The following is a 21,959-nucleotide window of genomic DNA, read 5'->3' as shown; positions in this document are numbered from 1 at the left end:
CTATTGGGCACTTCCGTAAAATATTTTTTTATTTTTTTATTTATTTACAAGAGTAACAACTAATAAATAATTATTACACCTACAAGTATTGAAGCACTAGCTACCAGAGCCTTCGGCTTACTGCTAATATAATAAGGAGTTGGCTAATAGGTTCATGAGAACAATAATGCATGTGTGCTGAAAAAAAAAAATAAAATATGGTTGTATGATGAGTGCATTTACAGGTGAGTGTGACATGCATACACCTGTAGTAAGCAAGCGCATAGATGTACACTCACATGTATTACACTGCATAATACACCATGCCTGCAAAATCACTTAACACTATGTATTTGTTTTATGTGTAGTAAAAGAGGAATAAAAGTAATTAAATATTAAATGGGTATATTACACAACTTTATAAACTTATAAATAGAATCTATACTCTCTATATCCCAACGATTAAGGTAAGATGATGGCTTGTTGTTGTTAAATACCGAATTTCTTATTTGGTTTAATCCTGCGCATACGTCCAAAATATGGATTGCAGTATTATCGGTTGAGCCGCAAAACAAACACGCTTGTGGTTCTGATCCGTTTAAGAGATGTGAATGTGTGGTAATTGTGTATCCGATTTTAAGGCGCACAAATGTTTTTAGTTTCACGCATGATGCTCCAGATGGATATTTAGGCGTTTTTCCAGTGGGGTTGTAATTTTTGTAGCTGTGTTGATAGTCACACCAATCTTGTATGAAGTATTTTGAAGTATATTCTTTGGCGAGATTCTTAATATCTTTATCAGTCACATAGTCGAACAGGTGCAAAGGTTGGTTGCTCGCTTCTTTAGCAAGTGCATCGGCTTTTTCATTTCCATCAATGCCGGCATGGCCTGGGATCCACATAAGTTTGATTGAATTTTTATGTTCAAAAAGTATTTCTCTAATTTTATTAATTATTGGAATACTGCTACTGTGGCCAACAATGGCTTCGAACGCAGACTTGCTATCGCTGCATATGACATAATTATTTCCACTAAGAGAGGCGTTCTGTACCGCTTCGAGTAATGCAGCTGCTTCGGCTGTGAATATCGAGCAATACGTTGGCAAAGCACCGACGACAATTGTGGCACCAAGCTCGTTTGTCACAGCAAACGTAGTGCTGGTGTCAGACTTCGATCCGTCAGTAAACAGGAAATTCCAAGAGCCCCTCAGAGGTTCAATAGATTTGTTGTAGATTTGCCTGTATTCGCTAGGGCTGGTAGACGCTTTTTTGTGCTTTAATAGATTGGTTATGAACACTGACCTTATTGACAGCCACTGCGGGTTTGTTTCATTTTTTTCCAGCGCTGGTATCGAAACTATGTACAGCTTTCTCGCCATGTTTAAAGCACGTGATATCGCCGAGGTAGAGTTACATTTCGTTTTTTTGAGCCATTCTGATTTGATGTATGAAAAAAGTTGTTTGTTTCTGTTGTGCAGCATTTTTGGGATTAGCATCATCAAGTTGGTACGGATTCTTTCGGAGATGGCTGGAAGTCCGGCTTCAACTAAGATTGCTTTTGTTGGAGATGTGAGGAAAGCGCGGATGCTTCTCCTGGCAGCTGCGTGATATGGTGCTTGTAGACGTTTGATGTGTGTTTTAGCGCAGTGACCATATATTGTAAGTCCGAAATCGATTTTAGAGACTATCATGGCTTTTGTTATATTTACAAGAGTTCTTATATGTACTAGACAATATTTCGATGATAAGTATTTTATTATGTTAAGCCTAGAGAATAAGCTTAGTCTAATATATTCGCAATACTCTTTAAATGTAAATCTTTTATCAAATATTAAGCCTAATATCTTTAAGCTATTAGTATGAGGAATAGGAGAATTAGACAGGAAGAGGTTAGGGAAGACGCATTTATGTTTTCTACAAATATGAAATGTTGTGCTTTTATTTGCCGACAAATTTGCTCCGGATATTTTTGACCAATCGTTTAAGTCTACCAAGATATTAGAAAAGGTAGTTTTAATTTCGTTTAAATCTTTGGCTTTTTAAAAGATTACTACATCATCAGCATAAGCAAAATGTTCAATTTGGTTGTATGAAGAAATGATAGTGCTGACTGCGTTGAAAACGATCGTAAATAGGATTACAGATAACGGAGATCCTTGAGGGATTCCATTAAAAAGCGGGTATATTTCAGATTTCTGATTGTTTACGCGAACGAAAAACTTTCTATTGAATAGGAAGGATTTTACAATATTGTATAATTTTTCCCCAACTTTCCATCGCTTAAGTTCTTGTAAAACACAATGGGCGCCAATTCTGTCATACGCCTTTTCAAAATCTAAACTCAGTATTGAAACATGCGTTTTTGATGAAAGGGCGTTGGAAGTAAAATGCTGAAGCAACAGAAGAGGGTCCATTACGCTTAGGCCTTTTCTAAACGCAAATTGGTGTGGATTAAATAATCATTTTGTTCGGCAAACCATATAAGTCGTAGTGAGATTATCTTTTCTAACACTTTGGATATGCACGGTGAAAGTGAAATCGGCCTGTAATTTAGAATAGTAGTATTGGGCTTATTTGGTTTTGGGATAGGTATTATGCCCGCTGTTTTCCATTCTTGTGGGTACACACCTTGGTCAAAGATTTGATTGTACAGCTTTACAAGTCTTGATTTCAGGATACAAGGAATATTACGTAAAATAGGGTACGATACTTTGTTTGCACCTGGAGTTTTGCCCGTCATTGAAGAACTTGTACTGTCAAATTCAAATAAAGTTATTGGTAAATCAGCATTAGATGCTGATAAGGAAGGAACGAGGTTTTTATAATTTTCATGTTTGGCCTCGCCATTCAATCTATTGAAGTCTGTACTAAAGTTTGAGAAGAGTGAGTTATTTGACCATGTTTTAGCGAACTTATCGGCAATAATTTGAGAATCATAAATCGGGCCTTCTGGTGAATGGATAAAAGAGACGTGGTTTCGTTGGGGTGAAGATGTAAAAGTTCTTATATCTGCCCACACTTTTTTTGGACTGGATGATGGCGTTATTTCCTCGGTAAGTTTTTCAAGTGATTGGCGTTTAGCAGATTTAAGTTCTCGCCTGAAAAGAGCATTGGCTTTTTTGTATTTTATGAAGTTTTCGTCGGTTCTACTCTTTTTATATTGCGACCACAATTTTATTTTTGAGTTTCTTAGTGTAGATAAAAGATTTAACCAGTAAGGTACCTTAGCAGAAAAAGTTTGTGTGTTTGTTTGTGGGATAGCGAGGTGCGCAGCTGAGCGAATGATCGTTTTGATTGCTGTTGCTTCTGCATTGACATTTGAAGAGGAAGGTTTGTTATTGGATAAAGATATTGCGATATTGCAGAATTTCGGCCAGTCTGCTTTTTCCGGTATGAATTTGGCAACAGGTTTGACTTTATAGGAAGTGGGAATTGAGAAGGAAATTAAAATGGGGAAGTGATCGCTATTGTGCAAATCATCCAGTGTTTTAGATGATAGTTTTGGAGCTATGGATGCTGAAGAGAGGGTGATATCAGGGTGAGAAAAAGTTTTATGGGTGGGAGAACAATCATTGAGAACCACGAGATTTTTCGAGAGGATTATATCCTCGATTATTTTTGCCCTTTTATTAGTCGAAGTAGAACCCCAGAGCGGACACCAAGCATTGAAATCGCCTAATAGTATAATAGGGGTGGAGAAAAGATTTAGAATGTCAGTTATGTCTCTGATGTTAAAGCTCTGATCTGGAGGAATGTAGCACGAAATTATTGTGAGCTTAAAACCAATGTCCACCTCTAATGCCAGAGATTGAATATTTGAATTGATAGGAATCTGCTTGTGTTGCAGTGATTTCCTTAGGAACACGGCTATGCCTTGTTTGCAGGATGTATTTAGTAGGCTGTTATGAAAATAGCTTACATACTTGTTGGGAGAATATGCTGATTTACCAGCTGGTATATGTCTTTCTTGTAAAGTTATTATTTCGGGGTTAAATTCTTTAATGAGTAGATTTAAATCGGGATAATTGTTAAGAAGGCCATTAATGTTCCACTGTATTATTTTCATATTTCATTATCGGTCATTTCGATTGAATTGTTATTACCTACGTTACCAGTTTGGGGGGAAATGGAGGAATTAAGATAAGAAGTAAATTGAGGTATGAAATCTGATGAGAGAGAGGTTATTTGGGAGATGAAATCGTAAGAGAGGGTATTGGTTATTGTGGGAGTATCGACTGACTCAATAGCATTTTGGTTGGTTGTATTTGATGCGTTTGATGTGTTTTGATTTATTTCTGCATTCTCTGTATATATATTTTTTTCTTTGGTTATATTGCTTTCTATATCGGTAGTGTTGTTTATTTGTATTTTTGTTTGTGCGTTTTCTTCGTTAGTGTGTTTTTATACTCAGTTGAGTTAAGTTTGATTGGATAACGGTTGGTTGTACATATATAAAGGAATCGGGATAGATATAGACTTCCATATATCAAAATAATCAGGATCGAAAAAAAATTTGATTGAGCCATGTCCGTCCGTCCGTCCGTCAGTTAACACGATAACTTGAGTAAATTTTGAGGTATCTTGATGAAATTTGGTATGTAGGTTCCTGAGCACTCATCTCAGATCGCTATTTAAAATGAACGATATCAGACTATAACCACGCCCACTTTTTCGATATCGAAAATTTCGAAAAACCGAAAAAGTGCGATAATTCATTACAAAAGACAGATAAAGCGACGAAACTTGGTAGATGAGTTGATCTTATGACGCAGAATAGAAAGTTAGTAAAATTTTGGACAATGGGCGTGGCACCGCCCACTTTTAAAAGAAGGTAATTTAAAAGTTTTGCAAGCTGTAATTTGGCAGTCGTTGAAGATATCATGATGAAATTTGGCAGGAACGTTACTGCTATTACTATATGTACGCTTAATAAAAATTAGCAAAATCGGAGAAGGACCACGCCCACTTTTAAAACAAAATTTTTTTTAAAGTAAAATTTTAACAAAAAATTTAATATCTTTACAGTATATAAGTAAATTATGTCAACATTCAACTCCAGTAATGATATGGTGCAACAAAATACAAAAATAAAAGAAAATTTAAAAATGGGCGTGGCTCCGCCCTTTTTCATTTAATTTGTCTAGGATACTTTTAACGCCATAAGTCAAACAAAAATTAACCAATCCTTTTGAAATTTGGTAGGGGCATAGATTTTATGACGTTAACTGTTCACTGTGAAAATGGGCGAAATCGGTTGATGCCACGCCCAGTTTTTATACACAGTCGTCCGTCTGTCCTTCCGCATGGACGTTAACACGATAACTTGAGCAAAAATCGACATATCTTTAACGAACTTAGCTCACGTGCTTACTTGAACTCACTTTATCTTGGTATGAAAAATGAACGAAATCCGACTATAACCACGCCCACTTTTTCGATATCGAAAATTACGAAAAATGAAAAAAACGCCAAAATTCTATACCAAATACGAAAAAAGGGATGAAACATGGTAAGGTAATTGGATTGTTTTATTGACGCGAAATATAACTTTAGAAAAAACTTTATAAAATGGTTGTGACACCTACCATATTAAGTAGAAGAAAATGAAAAAGTTCTGCATGGCGAAATAAAAAACCCTTAAAATCTTGGCAGGTACTACATATATAAATAAATTAGCGGTATCCAACAGATGATGTTCTGGGTCACCCTGGTCCACATTTTGGTCGATATCTCGAAAACGCCTTCACATATACAACTACCCCCACGCCTTTTTAAACTCTCATTAATACCTTTAATTTGATACTCATATCGTACAAACTCATTCTAGAGTCACCCCTGGTCCACCTTTATGGCGATATCTCGAAAAGGCGTCCACCTATAGAACTATCACTCCCTCATAAAATACTCTTTAATGCCTTTCATTTGATACACATGTCATACAAACACATTCCAGGGTGTCCACTCCCTCATAAAATACTCTTTAATGCCTTTCATTTGATACACATGTCATACAAACACATTCCAGGGTTTCCCTCGGTTCATTTTCCTACATGGTTATTTTCCCTTATGTTGTCACCATAGCTCTCAACTGAGCATGTAATGTTCGGTTACACCCGAACTTAACCTTCCTTACTTGTTTTTGATTATTTTTGTTTATTGGCATTTTTGCTACTTCTGAGAAGGGAGTACTGTTTTCATTTATTTGTTGTGGGATTTGTTTTTTCTGGATTTGGATAGCTTCGCGCATTGAGCACTTGTTGTCAGTTTTAATCGTAATGACCTGTTTCATTTGAATAAACCTAGGGCAAGATTTACTTGATGCCGGATGGTCTCCTGAACAATTTGCGCAAAAAGTGCGTGAGCAAGGTGATGGGTCATGAGGAGGGAGAGAGCAAGTGTCGCATGCGGGTGTCTTAGTACATCTTTTCTTGGTATGACCAAGAAGTTGACAGCTTTTGCATCTCATAGGGTTCGGATAATAAGGTCTTACTTTCGTGGTGTACCATGACACTTCAATTTTGCTTGGTAAATGGTAAAGATCGAAAGTGAGAAGTAACACACCGCTTGGTGAAGTCTTACCATCAATATATTTTGGGAATTTGTAAACATCTGTGACACCCTGTTCTTTTAAATTTTCAACAATCTCATTTTCGGAAACGTCATTTAAACACGGAGCGTAAATTGTTCCCTTTGAAGAATTGAGGTTATTGTGAAGGTCAAATTTCACTTGGCAAATGCCATAGAGGTATTTAGTAGAAAGGAATTTGTTTGCCACATTACTATTTTTTACAAACAAAAGTAGATTTCCATCTCTTAATTCAGATATGTTTATAATGTCGTTGCTTATGTTTTTAAGGCTTTGTGAACAGCGAAACACGAATATTTGCTGAGGGTTTTATTAGTACCCTAGCACTTACCACTATATACTTCGGATTTTCTTTTTTCACAATTGGTAACGAGGGAAAAACTTCTTTTGTAATATTAGTTTGTTTTTTTTCGTTTAAGCTCTGGGCCTGCCGATAACAAGGCAAACCTATTGTCCCCTAATGAGGCCCTTGGGGGACATTTTTATTTTTAATTAAATTTTCTGCTATAGCAAATACAATTTGCACACGCTTTAGGAAAAAAAAAAATAAAGGAAGACCGTGTAAATATAAGAAAAGAGAAAACACTCAAAGTACACAATCAAACTAGTCGAGAAAAACAACCGAACGCAACGGAGATCAGTCGATGACTGTCCGTAAAATATATTACGAACCAAATATACCAGTTATAGCCCCAGTTATACCCCAACCTTTCCTCGCGGGTGAATATTTGGTGTGGCTAGAAAGTGGAATTGTAATCTGGTTTGCTAGGGACCTAGCCAGTATTTTGATGCCTCCTATCCTAATTCCAAGCAAAAGCATTCTGAAGTTTGCAGATTTATGGAACTAAAAGCTTTTTTTTCTGCGTCCTATCTTAAAAATACCCCAGAGCAACATTTCGACTCGGTCACCATTCTTTACAGCTTGTGTACTATATTTTGAGAGTGTCTGCAATGATTTTCCTTGGCTTTTGATAGCATAACAATACAATCTGGATTTTTCATCATCATCCCTTGCCTTAGCTTTTGATGTACTAGTCATATACCACATCGCAGTACTTGAAACTAAAAAAAGTTGCCGCCATATACCTTATATATGCCTCTTAACTTAGCACGTCTTTGCTTTAAGGTGAGTAAGCAAGGGAAAAAGACCCTTCCTGTTGGCAACGGCTCTCTTTTTTTTTTTGGTTTGCAATGTTAAAAAATATATAACATAAAAGATCGCTAAAAAACTTCAACGGGTGAAGAAAGAAGTTATTCCACTTTTGAATTAAACGAAGACGCAATTTTAAATACCGTCGGCGTATATGGAAAAAAAATTATAGAATGAATGTATTATATCCCTGAACTCCTCTAAAAATATATCATCTACTAAGTCAAAGATCGCCCTATAACGTCCGCTAGAATATTTGAGAGTGGTTTGTAGAACGTCTTATCCCAACTGAAAATATTTTCTATTTTTGTTTTTTTATGTAACACATTTTTCTATTAACTCTCAAGATGAGGCGTTCCTCAACAGCTTGGAAAGACTAGCAGAAACTTTTCTAACTGGCAACCGAAGGCAGTTGACCTTTGCCTCGCTCACCAGCTCGGAAGCAGATAAATTACTTCGCAAGTTTTAATTGAATCAAAAAATTTGTTCTCACCGCACTTAAAAGACATCGAAAACATTTAATTAATTTAATTGTCAAAATTGTATATGAAAATATGATTCCACATTCATTGCCGTCTAATTCAAGGAGTCTCGCTTTTAACGATAGGTCAATTCTTCATCCACTTTTGTTTCGACGAGCATCAAATTGTCGTCATAAATATTTATGAGCACAAAGTCCCAGCACAATAAATCTAAAAACTAATAAAAACAGTCTGTGACTAAAACACTTAGATTGGCGCCAGCAACAACAAAAAAAATCACACCTCATACAACAAACAGATAATAGAACGAATGTGGTGTCCGTTGCACAGCAGGTGGCGGCGTATGGGTTAATTGAGTTGTTGTTAGCACAAATTATCGATCAATTGCGGAATAGAGCGATTAGCAATAAAAAGTAAATAAATGCGAATAGCATTACAAAACGGCATGCATACGTATTTGCGTACATATAAAAGCCCAAGAGGTGCGGGTGGCTCAACCTGCTTCAGTCAGTTCGCTTTAAGCACGATCGCCAAGCACCTGCTAGCCAACCAAATACAAGGTACGATCAGTTGGCGCTATTACTTTGCTATTTAACATTGCCATTTTAAAACAAGTAAGGAAGGTTAAGTTCGGGTGTAACCGAACATTACATACCCAGTTGAGAGCTATGTTGGCAACATAAGGGAAAATAACCATGTAGGAAAATGAACCGATGGTTTGAATGACATGTGTATCAAATGAAAGGTATTAAAGAGTATTTTATGAGGGAGTGGGCCATAGTTCTATAGGTGGACGCCATTTAGGGATATCGCCATAAAGGTGGACCAGGGCTGACTCTAGAATTTGTTCGTACAATATGGGTATCAAACGAAAGGTGTGAATGAGTATTTTAAAAGGGCGTGGGGCTGAGTTCTATAGGTGGACGCCCTTTCGAGATATCGCCATAAAGGTGGACCAGGGGTGACTCTAGAATGTGTTTATACGATATGGGTATCAAATTAAAGGTATTAATGAGGGTTTTAAAAGGGAGTGGTGGTAGTTGTATATGTGAAGGCGTTTTCCAGATATCGACCAAAATGTGGACCAGGGTGACCCAGAACATTATCTGTTGGATACCGCTAATTTATTTATATATGTGCCAATATATGTATATATGTAATACCACGAACAGTATTTCTGCCAAGATTTCAAGAGTTTTTTATTTCGCAGAACTTTTTCATTTTCTTCTACTTAATGTGGTAGATGTCACACCCATTTTACAAAGTTTTTTTCTAAAGTTATATTTTGCGTCAATAAACCAATCCAATGGCATTTTTTTCATTTTTCGTAATTTTCGATATCGAAAAAGTGGGTTTGGTCATAGTCGGATTTCGGCCATTTTTTATACCAATACAAAGTGAGTTCAGATAAGTACGTGAACTGAATGTGGTAAAGATATATCGATTTTTGCTCAAGTTATCGTGTTAACGTCAGAGCGAAGGACAGACGGTCCACTGTGTATAAAAACTGGGCGTTGCTTCAACCGATTTCGCCCTTTTTGAAATAAGTTATCGTCGTAGAATCTATGCCCCTACCAGATTTCACAAGGATTGATTAATTTTTGTTCGACTTATGGCATTAAAAGTATTCTAGACAAATTAAATGAAAAAGGGCGGAGCCACGCCCATTTTGAAATTTTCTTATATTTTTGTATTTTTTTTTGCACCATATCATTACTGGAGTTGAATGTTGACATAATTTACTTTTATACTATAAAGATATTAAATTTTTTGTTAAAATTTGACTTAAAATCTCCGATTTTTTTTTTTTTTTTTTTTGTTATACATATAGTAAGAGAAGTAACGTTCCTGCCATATTTCATTATGATATCTTCAACGACTGCTAAATTACAGCTTGCAAAACTTTTAAATTACCTTCTTTTAAAAGTGGGCGGTGCCACGCCCATTGTCCAAAATTTTACTAATTTTCTATTCTGCGTCATAAGTTCAACTCACGTACCAAGTTTCATCGCTTTATCCGTCTTTGGTAATGAATTATCGCACTTTTTCGGTTTTTCGAAATTTTCGATGTCGAAAAAGTGGGCGTGGTTATTCCGATATCGTTCATTGTAAATAGCGATCGGAGATGAGTGCTCAGGAACCTACATACCTCAAAATTTACTCAAGTTATCGTGTTAACGGACGGACGGATGGACGGACAGACATGGCTCAACCGAATTATTTTTCGATACTGATGATTTTGATATATGGAAGTCTATATCTATCTCGATTCCTTTATACCTGTACAGCCAACCGTTATCCAATCAAAGTTAATATACTCTGCGAGCTCTGCTCAACTGAGTATAAAAAGAACAAAAGCTTAAAAAAATAGCTCACGCTTGATTTTATTGCAAGCGCTCAGCGTCGTTCGACAAATTGCGCGCTAAATGATTGACTCGCCGTTCGCCACTGCTATTTCAGTGATCATGCCGCGATCATTGATCATTTAAAATAATTTAGTAGTTTCACTAATTTTGCAAATTTTATTAGCTTGAAAATTTACTACTCAGTTTACTATTAAGCGTTGGTTTGTGTCACAAGTTTATTTTGCCGTTTAGGCTTTTAAGTAAAGCATTGCCGTCATTTAAGTGTTAAATAATTTGGGAATATATTATTTTATGAGCTTTTTTGCGTGCCGCGAAATGGCGAACTATTTTATGAGCCAATCACACTGTGGACTATAAATTGGCTCGTTAAGCTTTATTGTTTATTTAACTTTTTGCGTGGCCTATGACGTGCATTAGATAAAATCGCAGCGGCTGTGATTTTTGATTTCTCTTTAATGTTTCCAGTTGTTAGGGTTCTTTTCTTGCATATGATTCTAATAAGAATTTATCAAAAAAATTGATACTTTCTAAAAACTTGATATATTTCACGGCCGCAGTGGTGTGATGGTAGCGTGCTCCGCCTACCACGCCAATGATCCTGGGTTTACGTCCCGGGCAAAGCAACTTAAAAAAAAAAGTTTTAGAAACAAGTTTTTTCAATTAGAAGTAAATTTTTCTAAGCAGGGTCGCCCCTCGGCAGTGTTTGGCAAGCACTCCGAGAGTATATCTGCCATGAAAAGCTCTCAGTGAAAACTCATCTGCCTTGCAGATGCCATTCGAAGTTGGCATACAGAAAGTAGTTCCTGTCCCGCCAATTTGTAGGAAAAATGAAAAGGAGCACGACGCAAATTGGAATAGATGATCGACCTAAAATCTCTTCGGAGGTTATCGCGCCTTATTTATTTTTATATTCCCCCGACGATATAATGACAAAAGTTGACAAAGGTAGCCTCGAGTGCAGATATTGTCTGAATAGATATTAAATTAAAATCTACAAGATAAAAAAAAAATAGCTGTAGTAAAAAGCAGCTAAAATGCCCTAAAGTTGAAGGGAGTCTAAAAAATCATTCCGGCGGCATTGAGTCTAGGACCTGAGCGTACCGTTATTGTTAACATGAATAACAGTCCTTGAACCCTTTGAGTTGTACCTTAATCGCTACCATAACAACAATCTCACTCTAGTATTACTGATTAGATCTTCTATATTCTATATATCCTTAAAGACCCATGAGACTGCCTGCTATGCATAGTGTAGAATGCCTGCGACTTTTTTGATCTAGAATCTTTTGGGCCATCATAGTATATATTTTCAATTATCGCTGTCTTGTTTGGCCTGGGCAGGGGATTTACAAAGGAAATGTTTTCCAGCACTCTGTGCTATCATCTATTCTGGAACTAGAATCTATAACATGACGGAGTTGAATCGGAAAAAAGGCATATTTTTACCCTTCCGCTATCAATCATTAGCAGTCACGCTTCCCAAAGTGAGCGCAAATACATACCTTCCTACCTCTTTCTTCTTTTCGAATCTGTTTTCTGCAGCACATAAATTCCTTGTCTATTTCCGGATTAGGCGCCACGTACATTAATTTAATATATCGCCTTTCCTCCTTCGTAATATTCTGTGGAATGTGGCCCCAGCGCGCTAAAGCTTGCGACAAAGTATTTCATTAGCGTGTTTTCCGCAAAGTTTCCTTAGAAAATGTGTTGTTCCGCTTTCATAAAAATGTCAAAAACAATATCCCGTGCATTTTTCATTAAGCGAAACGCCACACAACAACGACCTACAAACAAAAACCAAAATAGCTGACTTGTGACTTAGATATAAGAGAGGAAATGTCAAATCTAATGAATTTTAAAATAATTAACAACAATAATTTGGGTGATAACAACAAGCAAGTAGCAAAGCAAAAGTGTGCCTGCTTCCAAGCAGTTGGACCAAATTCAGTATGTGGATATTTGGAGAATTGTACAAAAGATTTTTGAATAAAAATTATTTATGAGAAAAATTACAACAACTACATTACTGCGTGTGTATTTTGACTAAAAAAAAGTAGCAGAAATGCTTGGACGCTTTCATGTCAGGGTGTCCCCAATTCATAACAAATCTAACACACTTTTGTTGTTGCTATATATAACACAACTAAAAATTATTGTTTATTTTTAAATATGCCGCAAGATCCATCTGAATAATTTGAAACCTACAAGTCCAATGGGAATTACGAACCCTAACCACTATCTGAGTACATTTTTTAAATTAAGCACAAAATTTTTTTTCGAAAAATATTATTCTTGTTTTCAAATATGTATATAAATACTTTTGTACGAATATATTTCTAGTTATACTTTTTAAGACTTTATGTGCTATGATTTAGCGAAAGGTGTCACAGTGTTCATGTTCACAATTAAAAATAATAATTTTTGTGTGAAAGGCTTTGCTGGCGGCGCGTTGCCAGCTGCTTATTAAAATTAGAAAAGCAATACAAAAAGAAAATTTATAAATTTCTATTTTCATTTTTATTTCGGTAAATGTTTACTTTGGCGTTAATTAAGAGTTCGGCGCTATGTAACTTAGTTCGACGGTGAAACATTTTTTAGAAGCAAGTTACAGAATTTCTCAAAAAGCATGTTGCGGATTTCGCGAGATAAAGCTTACAAAATTAAAGCTTAAAGTAGCTTTTGCAAATACTTTAAAGCTTTTTAGCTTAAAGGAGATTTATTTTATAGCTTTCCACGATATCTCTCCTTCTCTGAGAGCTACCTTAATTTTTAAAAATAAAGGTTTCTTTTGAAGAAAATGTGGTGAATAAGCTTTGAACGAGTTTAAGCCTACATAAGAAAAAACAAAAATTTATAGTCTCATGTGACAATGTCAAGGTTAAAAGATTGAAAGCGGGTTGAGTTCAAAGCCCTTTGTTTGATTAGCATTCTAAATACGTCATTTTTTTAGAGCACTAGCAGACGTTAAGTTATTTCTACTGTTGACGTTGATGATTTTATGTTTATTATACCTGTATTGAGTAAAAATATATACAATAAACAGTTATTGTTGTCTCAACTCAACAGTCTCTTCTTTTTAACAATCTGACTGAAGCACTGCCGAATTTCGTTTCAACTTCGATATTCAACGTTCGAAAAAAAAGTTTATTTATTGATCTGTATTTGCATTTCAATTATTAGCGATATCTTATTTGCCTCTGTTTTTTTTTAACGTTTCGTGCTTAAATACTAAATTTGTTGTTTGTTACTTGATTATCTGCGGTGTATTGTTTATTTAACGGTACCAGTTTGTGTTTATTATTTTTAATATTAAAAGTTACTTTTGAAGGAAATTGGTTGTTGTTGTTGTACGGAAAAATATACTCCCCGAATGTTTTGAGTAGTGTTATCGATGTTGATGGTCCTTTGCCGGATATAGATCTGGTACGTTTCGGTAACAAGCACCATTAACATATGAGCTCGACCATCTCGGAAAGGATTTAAAACGGCGACATTGAACCTTCTGGGCCATCCAGCCCTTCACCCCTTGGTTCCATATAGAAGTTATGTGAAGTCCCTAAAGCTCAGTCCGTTCAACCAATGGTACCTTCAAAACTATATGACCAACCTGAACATGTTATGGCGAATATTAGCATCACTATGTTGTTAGTAAATAATCAGAACAACAAAAACAGCAAGCAGCGACACTTATATAGAAGGCGACGAAGAATATGTCACACACATAACTACCAGCTTAAAGCAAAGCGATTATCTCACATACACATATGTAGTCATCAGATAAGTGCGGAAGTTGTTACTCACACATACACACGCATATAGCTAAATAACCAAGTATGCGATACAACTGTTCCATGTTGGTGAAAAGTCTAGACCGTAGGAGAAATATGCGAACGAAGCAACAGAGAGTATAAAAGCCGCGCAAGCTGAGGAATAAATAATCAGTTTGGTTGTTTAAACACGCTATTAGTTGGGAAGTACTACTCCCAAAGTAGTCTACATAAAGACCATTTTGCAATACTGAATATTGGAGTTATTTATTCGACAGTTCAGCGATTCGAACGTTAGCAGAAGGTTTAAAATAAGCAGAATTTCCCAAATTCGTTAGAATATATATGAGAACATAGATTCGAAATCCGCACTCTCAACTCACTTTCCTGTTGAACCAAGTGAAATCTTTAACCCTTTCGCTACGACTGGTACAAATGTGTACCACCGTTTTTCGGAATTTACATTAAATCAAATTATGTGTTGTAAATAGGTTTATAACGTACATACCAAACCGTATTTTAAAGTTTGTAGCTATTTAAAAAGAAAGGGAATTCCCCGTTTAGCAATATGCAACAACGTCAAAAAAAAAAAAAAAAAAAAACAACAACGTCAAGTGTTTGAAAATATGGCATTTTTTGCGCAAACCTTGAAGGAGTTGGATGTATAATTATTTAAAGTGATTCAAAAGTGGAAAATAATCTGTGAAAGTGGTTTTTCATAAATGAAAATTTAATTTCCTGTATATTTTGATTAGAGTAAGTATAAAATTACTTATATTTTCCGAATTTTCATAATTATTAGCTCTTGGTGCCTTTATGTACCATCCGTATTTTAATGTGGTGCGGATAGGTACCAACCGGTTTATATGCAGATATTTTTGAATATTTTATATATATATTTTTTAGTGAAAACTGTTACATAAAGAATCCGGATGAAATTGAGCGAATAATATTTGAAGATAATACTGATGAAGAAAGCTTGAGTGAATTTTCAGATGGACGTGATGAGCCAAGCCCAATTTATGAGCATTCAGTTACGTCAGAAGAGTTCGAGAAGGTAGCATTTGGAGACGAAAGCGATGGAGAAAGCGAGGAAATAGTGGAAAAAGATGTTTCACCGATTATTGATGATGTCTTGTGTAAATGCGTGGATTATACATTGTATACTGAAATAAATTATCATTCAAAGCCTTTTTAGTTTCCTTAGCAGAGGCGTTGATTGAAAGTGGTTTGGAAACCACAGCTGTTAGACGATCGAGAAAACCGGGACGGCTGCCGCGTGTAACATTCAGCTCTCAACATTTGCCGGTTGAAGGAGAAACCAGGCGACGTTGTACCAGATGTTCGCAAAATAAAAATAAAACTCGTATGAAAACAATGTGTATCCAGTGCAACTTACCATTGTGCAAATTCCGTTTTGCACAGTAATATTTCTTAGTTTATTTTTTACTTTTCTTACTAATTTTCTTTTATGGCATTCTAATATATGGAAATATCAAAATAATAAAAAATTTGTTTGAGTTCGTCAGTTTAGTTTGGATTTTGTTATAGTTCAGACAGCCCTGCTGGTACATATATGTACCACATAAAAATACGGATGGTACATATGTGTACCAGGGCCCCCACCCTAGGCCCTTATTCTCAGAAAAAATATCTTGACATATTTTGCCTTCTATTGCATCCCTTGAATGAAATCAGTTCAAATTTGAATCATAACTCACGTATTCGAAAGCTGTAGCGAAAGGGTTAAATTACTCATGACCCATTATTGCCCGTAAATTCCAGCTGAAATAAGCCCATCGGTGGCGCCCAAGTGGCAACGTTTATTTCCAAACAGAGTCGATATATAGCTGGTAGAGACAAAAAACGATGTGCGGACAAGAACATCTCCTTCTTTCGAAAAGCTAATTGATTCAATCATTATAATCATCTTCATTATTTATTGACGCTCAATCACTGCACAACGCGACCAATTGATCGAGTTCTAGTAGCTATTTGTGTTTTGTTCAATGGTATAACTTCACGTTTCACTGAGTGCCGTTGATAGCGCTATGAAATCAGAGGTAATTTTGCCAATTTTAAAGAGAAGCGCATCAACACATCCGCCAGGCGCTGGCACGAGTGCGCATTTTGTGAATTTGAGATTTGCGTGCGCCACTGAAATCTATTCAAGTTGCGCTTCAACTATTGTCTAGCATTTGCTGTGCATACATGCAATGCTAAGTGAATAGTGTAGACAATCAGGGCAAACAATTCGCTTGATTGACTGATGACTCGACTCAGAGACGACACGGCGCGCTGCCCATCACCAATGCCCATTGAAGCGCAATTTGCGCGTAACGCCAACAAATTAAGCTTAATTGCGCAAATAGTCAACGTCAATGACAAGAACAGCAGCAAACAAAAAAAAAAAAAAAACAATAACAACAACGCACATTAACTAAACAAGCAATCAAATGTCAGTTATATGCAACAATAACAATAAAATTCAAAAATTACTAAAATTGCATACAATTTCAATGAGCGAGCTGCAACTACTTTCAGGATTTTATAGCCGTGCCTCACCAATAGTTTGGATTTAATGTTGCAGATGCTTTATTTATACTAACAACAACAAAACAAATATTTTTTTCATTTGTATTCCTTTTGTGGTCTATTTAATTTTTTTATTCTCCTCCTTTTTTGCTTTTTTTTGTAATCATTGTGTCTGCCTTAAACGTAGCGCTGCCCACTCACAGTCGTCGCTTTCACAGTACTTTGAATGGTATATGTGTTGCTGACTATCAGCTTATATTGCATGCACAATTTGTGGCAAGCGATAATGTACGCACGCGCCACTGCAACACTGAAACTTGTTGGTATTGTTAGTGCTGTTGTTTCTGTGGTTTTTGTGGTTGCTGCTGTTGTTGGCGCTCGGTCATTCTTTTTTTTTTACACTACACTTACTACATTTGTGTTTATTGTTTGTTGGTTTGCTACATCATTGTCATTTGGTAAGATGTATGCAGTAGCAGTGTGCAGGGTCACTAACGGGTTAAGCAACTTCATAAATGGCATATTAAGCGCATTGAAAAGCTTGATAAATATTTTAATGAAGACAATGTTTAATGGTGTTGAAAGGTCATTTGGCGGGTTAAAAGACTTCATAAGTGCAGTGTGTGGGTCAAGGAATGTGTTTGATGTGTAAACATCATTGCTCACGATAGGGGGGATGGTAAGTGTAAACGTAAGCGTAGGGAAAATCGAATGTAAGTGTAGACGTGGTGTGTGAGATTGGAATGCTGTACGAGGGAACACAGCAAGTAAACGTAAGTGGAAACAATGATCGTGGTAGTGTTGATATGAACGAAAACAGACCGCAAACTAAGACAAAGCGTGGCAATGGAAGTAAAGTTAAGAAAAGGAAAGGAAACCGGATGATTTGTTATATATAAGTTACCGGTTTTTATAGACGGGTCATGGGCGTGCTATTAATTTTTTATAGATGAGTTATCGGTCTGATATAGGCGTGTTATCGAGGAGTAATCGATTTGTTATCAAAGCGTTATAAAGGGCTACAATGAGTTACCGATTTTTTTCGACGAGTTATCGATTGGTTATCGAAATGTTTCCGATTAAGTAGTGAAAAGTTAAAAAAATGTTAGCGAAAGGATATCGAGTTTTTATATAAAAATTATTGAAAAGTTATCGATTTTCTATCGAAAATGTTATCGACATTTTATCGATTTATTTATGAAAATTTTTTGTCGAAAGGATATCGAGTTGTTATCAAAAAACTATTGGAAAGTTATCGATTGGTTATCGAAAATGTTGTCGAAACTATATCGATTTATTAATGAAAAACTAGCAATTATTTGTCGAAAAGTTATCGATATCGCCATAATCTAGTAGTGCAACAAATTGAAAATAAAAAAAAACATAAATACTTAAATAAACTTGAAAAATGTTAGACTCATCTTTTCCCCAATCTTTTGCAGCTATTAATTCAAAATGCATTCGCTAGGCCACTGCAGTTAATGCCCGGTGCTCATTTTGTACACAAACAACGACTACAACAATAGCCACTGCAGTTAGCAATCAAGTAATAACAGGAACAAAAGGTGAGTGCCACAAATGACCCTGAGACAATGACTTGAAACCAATTATTCTCAGCCTTTTAAATGACTAAGAAAACATTAAAAAGATAAAAAGTAAGAAGAAGAAGCATAAAAAATGCAATGAAATTGTAAGAAAAAAGGAAATTCAATTGAACTGTGATTTCCTATGCAATTAATTGCATATCGAATGACAGCAGAAGCAACAAAAGCAGCTGAGCTCCTAGTAGATATAGAGGCGCAGCGTTGATATATAGCGGCCATACACACACACACACACACACACGCACACACACACACACAGACACAAACATACAAATATACATGTACATACAATTAACAACATTGTGTAACCAAGTGATCGTTAAAAAGGAAAATACTGATTATAAAAATGTAGATAACAATTAAAAGCAACAATGGCATTAAATATGGATAAATAACAGATATAAATTGAAAATAGTCGATTGTGTGAGTTGAGCAGCAATTACTGGCGCTCGATACGATTTTTATTTGTTTTTGTTGCAAAAAAAAAGGAATAAATTAAAATAAAAATTGCGCCGGTTCGAATGCTGCAGCTGACACGTAAAAGCGTGTTGCCGATTTGTAAGCTCACATATTGAAGTATGTATGTATGTATGGCTTGCATTTTGCATAAAAATTATCGCATTAGCGCATCACAAAACGTAACAATGTAAGCTAAGGTAGTTTTGCACAAACAAACACACACACACATACATATAAAGCTGACTAAAGCGCCTTAATCGTTCTCTACATTTGTGTGTGTGTACGTGTTTGTTTACCTTGCGTTTTCAACTACTTGAAATGTTGTTGTTGTTGCTGTTGCTGCTGTTGCTCCGCATTAATGGTGGCAATAAGCATCTTAAATAACAACAACAATAAAACACACACAAAAATGCGCATTGTTTGCTCTCACAAGTATAGATGCGCGCATAGCAACGCCCCATTTCAATGTTTTTCATGGAATTCCACATCTTTTACAAATCCAAAGTGAACGAAATTGGCATGTGCAACAACTAAAATTAAATGTTGTACAATGCGATTGCGCTGCATGACTAAGCAGCAGCAGCAGGAGGAGTGTGTTTACACAAAATAGCAGGGTAAGTTTTGCTGCAACATCAATATCTGTGGCAAGCATCGCTAAAAGCGTTGAAGGCATGTCTTCCGCAGCAAAAAAAAAATCCCCAACTGCGCCTATAAGTAGGCTACACTTGTACGAAGTAATGGCAGAATACTTTTTTAATTATATTGATTTTGCGCCAAGATTTTATTTATCCTTTATTGGCCGCGCAACTCACTATATTTATATGTGTCTTGCAAAAAATAACAAACTGCTGCTACTTGCAACACCATTCAAGCGGAAAAGCATTTAAAATGTATACCCAATTGAACGCTTCAAGCTGCATCGCACTCCTTACTCTTCACTCCCTTTGAAAAACAAAAACTTTCTGCTTCTATGTGCATATTTTCTTCATTTTTATGCGTGAAATTAAAACTGAAATTAGCAAAAGAATTTCCTTGCAATGTTCTTTGTTTGTTGCAGTGGGCGATTTCTGAATTAAATTTATTGCCAATGTGAGTACTTTGCTACTGAGTCTATTGCTAATCCAACACCTCTCTTTACCTACACTTCTTGGTGATGTGCTTCTTTGCACATTTCTGCTAACTTGTTGTGGTTATCTTTCTCCTAACAATGCTTGACAAACTATGCTAATTATTTTTATTTATTGAACCGGTTACCTGTCACCGCTATCTGGCTAATTTGTGTCGACTTCGAATTCTTTGCAGACTTTTTGCACCTTATACTAACAGTTTCTTAAGCTTTTTTTATAGATAAAATGAATAAATGCGCTTTGTTCTGACAGAACTTGTACACAAGTTTGGTAATTCAAGCTCACTTTAATGGAGTGTTCCGTTTGGTGCCGTGGAGTGGTTATTCAAATGTGTAATTTGCGCGATAGCTGAGTGAAGAGCTACTGAGTACCTTGAAAGTTATTCGAGTGTTAAGCCAAGGGCTCCAGCAAACATAATCTGATCTCTTTATATCCTAAAACAGACAAATATAAGTGGGATTTTGTGGAAATGCTAGTGGTTGCATTCTTGCAACTTTGAGCTTTATTCAGCTCATTTTAAAGCAATTCAGCGCAAAAAAGCGCCTTTAAAACTTTGCTTTATTCTTTAACAATTAATTTACCAATTTCGGTTTTAATAATAACTTTGTATCCTAAAAAAGGAGAAGTTGAGAAGACCGCTACTGTACTTAAATAAAATCTATATAACTGAAGGCAGCCGTTTTGCTCTAGGATCTATTCAGCTAAATTTAATTCAATTCAGCACAAGAAAGCAGCACTCACTCAAAGTAATTTAAAATGGTAGCTCAGCTTACGAATGCTAAGAGGCTATTCTGCGCAATTCAGTGTAATTAAGTTTAGTAAAAATCATTTTTTCATCATTATACCAAAAAAAAAAAGCAATTAGGCCAATCAATTTTCGCGGTTTATTTTATGTCCAGGAGAGTAATTTATGACAATTCTTTAATTGAGCTACAATATGTTCATAATTAAAGTCATTCGTTCTGCTTTAGCCTATACTCAGCTCAATTTAGTACAATACAGCGCAACAAATGCTTGCTTTTCAGCTTTATTTGATCTTGCTTTTCAGTTTCATTGATTTGGCATCTCAAATTCAGCAATTCAGCTGAACGAATTTCATTTAGCTCAGCATTAATGTCATCAGTTGGCAAAGTTAGCTTTTTTAAACGTAATTCAGCTTCATTTAAACGTATTCAGCGCTCTTCAGATATGTTTTACCTCGTTTATACGACTTTTATAAAATCTAATTGAAAATGTGCATTTGCTTTTAAAACCCCTTTTAGTTTGGCATTCTTCAGCCTTTCTTAAAACTCAACTTTCAGCTCGTCTTTTACTAATTCAGCTGACCATAGTTTAAGTGCTTTCTCTTTGAAAGACTTTAGAATTAACATTCCGCAAAATTTAAACTAATTTAGCGCAATTCAGCTCCATATTTTTCGCAACTCTACAATCCCAAAGCGCGCCATTCACACTTAGCGCTGGTCCAACGCTTAATTAATTAGTTGGTGTCAACAGCATTAATGCAAAATATGATTTATTTGCCGCCACATCCATTTTTTATCGTTATTTTTATAACTTTTTAAGCTAATGGAAGCGCGTTATGCCTAACTATATGTGTACACAATGCTTACAAATTATTCACAATATTACATAGACATTAATCTATTTTTTTTTACATTCAAATATATAAAAAAAATCAAAACAAGTCAGTACTATGGGGTGTGAGAAATTAATTTGTAAGTTCGCACTCCAGCTTTGTTGCGTGTTGTAGCCCAACAAACACTGAGCTGACATAAAGATTACAGGAGGATTAGATAACTGCCCCTGTTCCCGAATCTCTAATGTTAGAGGACAACTTGAGAAACATAGCGTACTCACACACAATGACTCCTAATTATAAAACCGAGAAAATTATAGTTCTCCAA

General features: G+C 35.7%; 1 protein-coding gene across 18 annotated transcripts in view; it reads left to right on the top strand.

The window, feature by feature from the left end:
* The window catches only part of boi (brother of ihog), a 158,478-nt gene that overhangs the window by 92,944 nt on the left and 43,575 nt on the right, over positions 1–21,959 (top strand). For 15 of the 18 annotated variants that reach the window (XM_067779528.1, XM_067779525.1, XM_067779523.1 and 12 more), the window contains one exon: positions 18,308–18,430. The exons of the other annotated variants lie outside the window; for them this stretch is intronic. The gene's annotated coding sequence lies outside the window, so the exon portion shown is untranslated. The remainder of the gene's footprint in view (positions 1–18,307; positions 18,431–21,959) is intronic. 18 annotated transcript variants of the gene reach the window in all.

The sequence above is a fragment of the Eurosta solidaginis genome, chromosome 4, assembly GCF_040869045.1.
Source record: "Eurosta solidaginis isolate ZX-2024a chromosome 4, ASM4086904v1, whole genome shotgun sequence".
Classification (NCBI taxonomy): Eukaryota; Metazoa; Arthropoda; class Insecta; order Diptera; family Tephritidae; genus Eurosta; species Eurosta solidaginis.
Note: the sequence above shows the minus strand (reverse complement) of the source record. Positions and strands in the feature narration are given on the sequence as shown.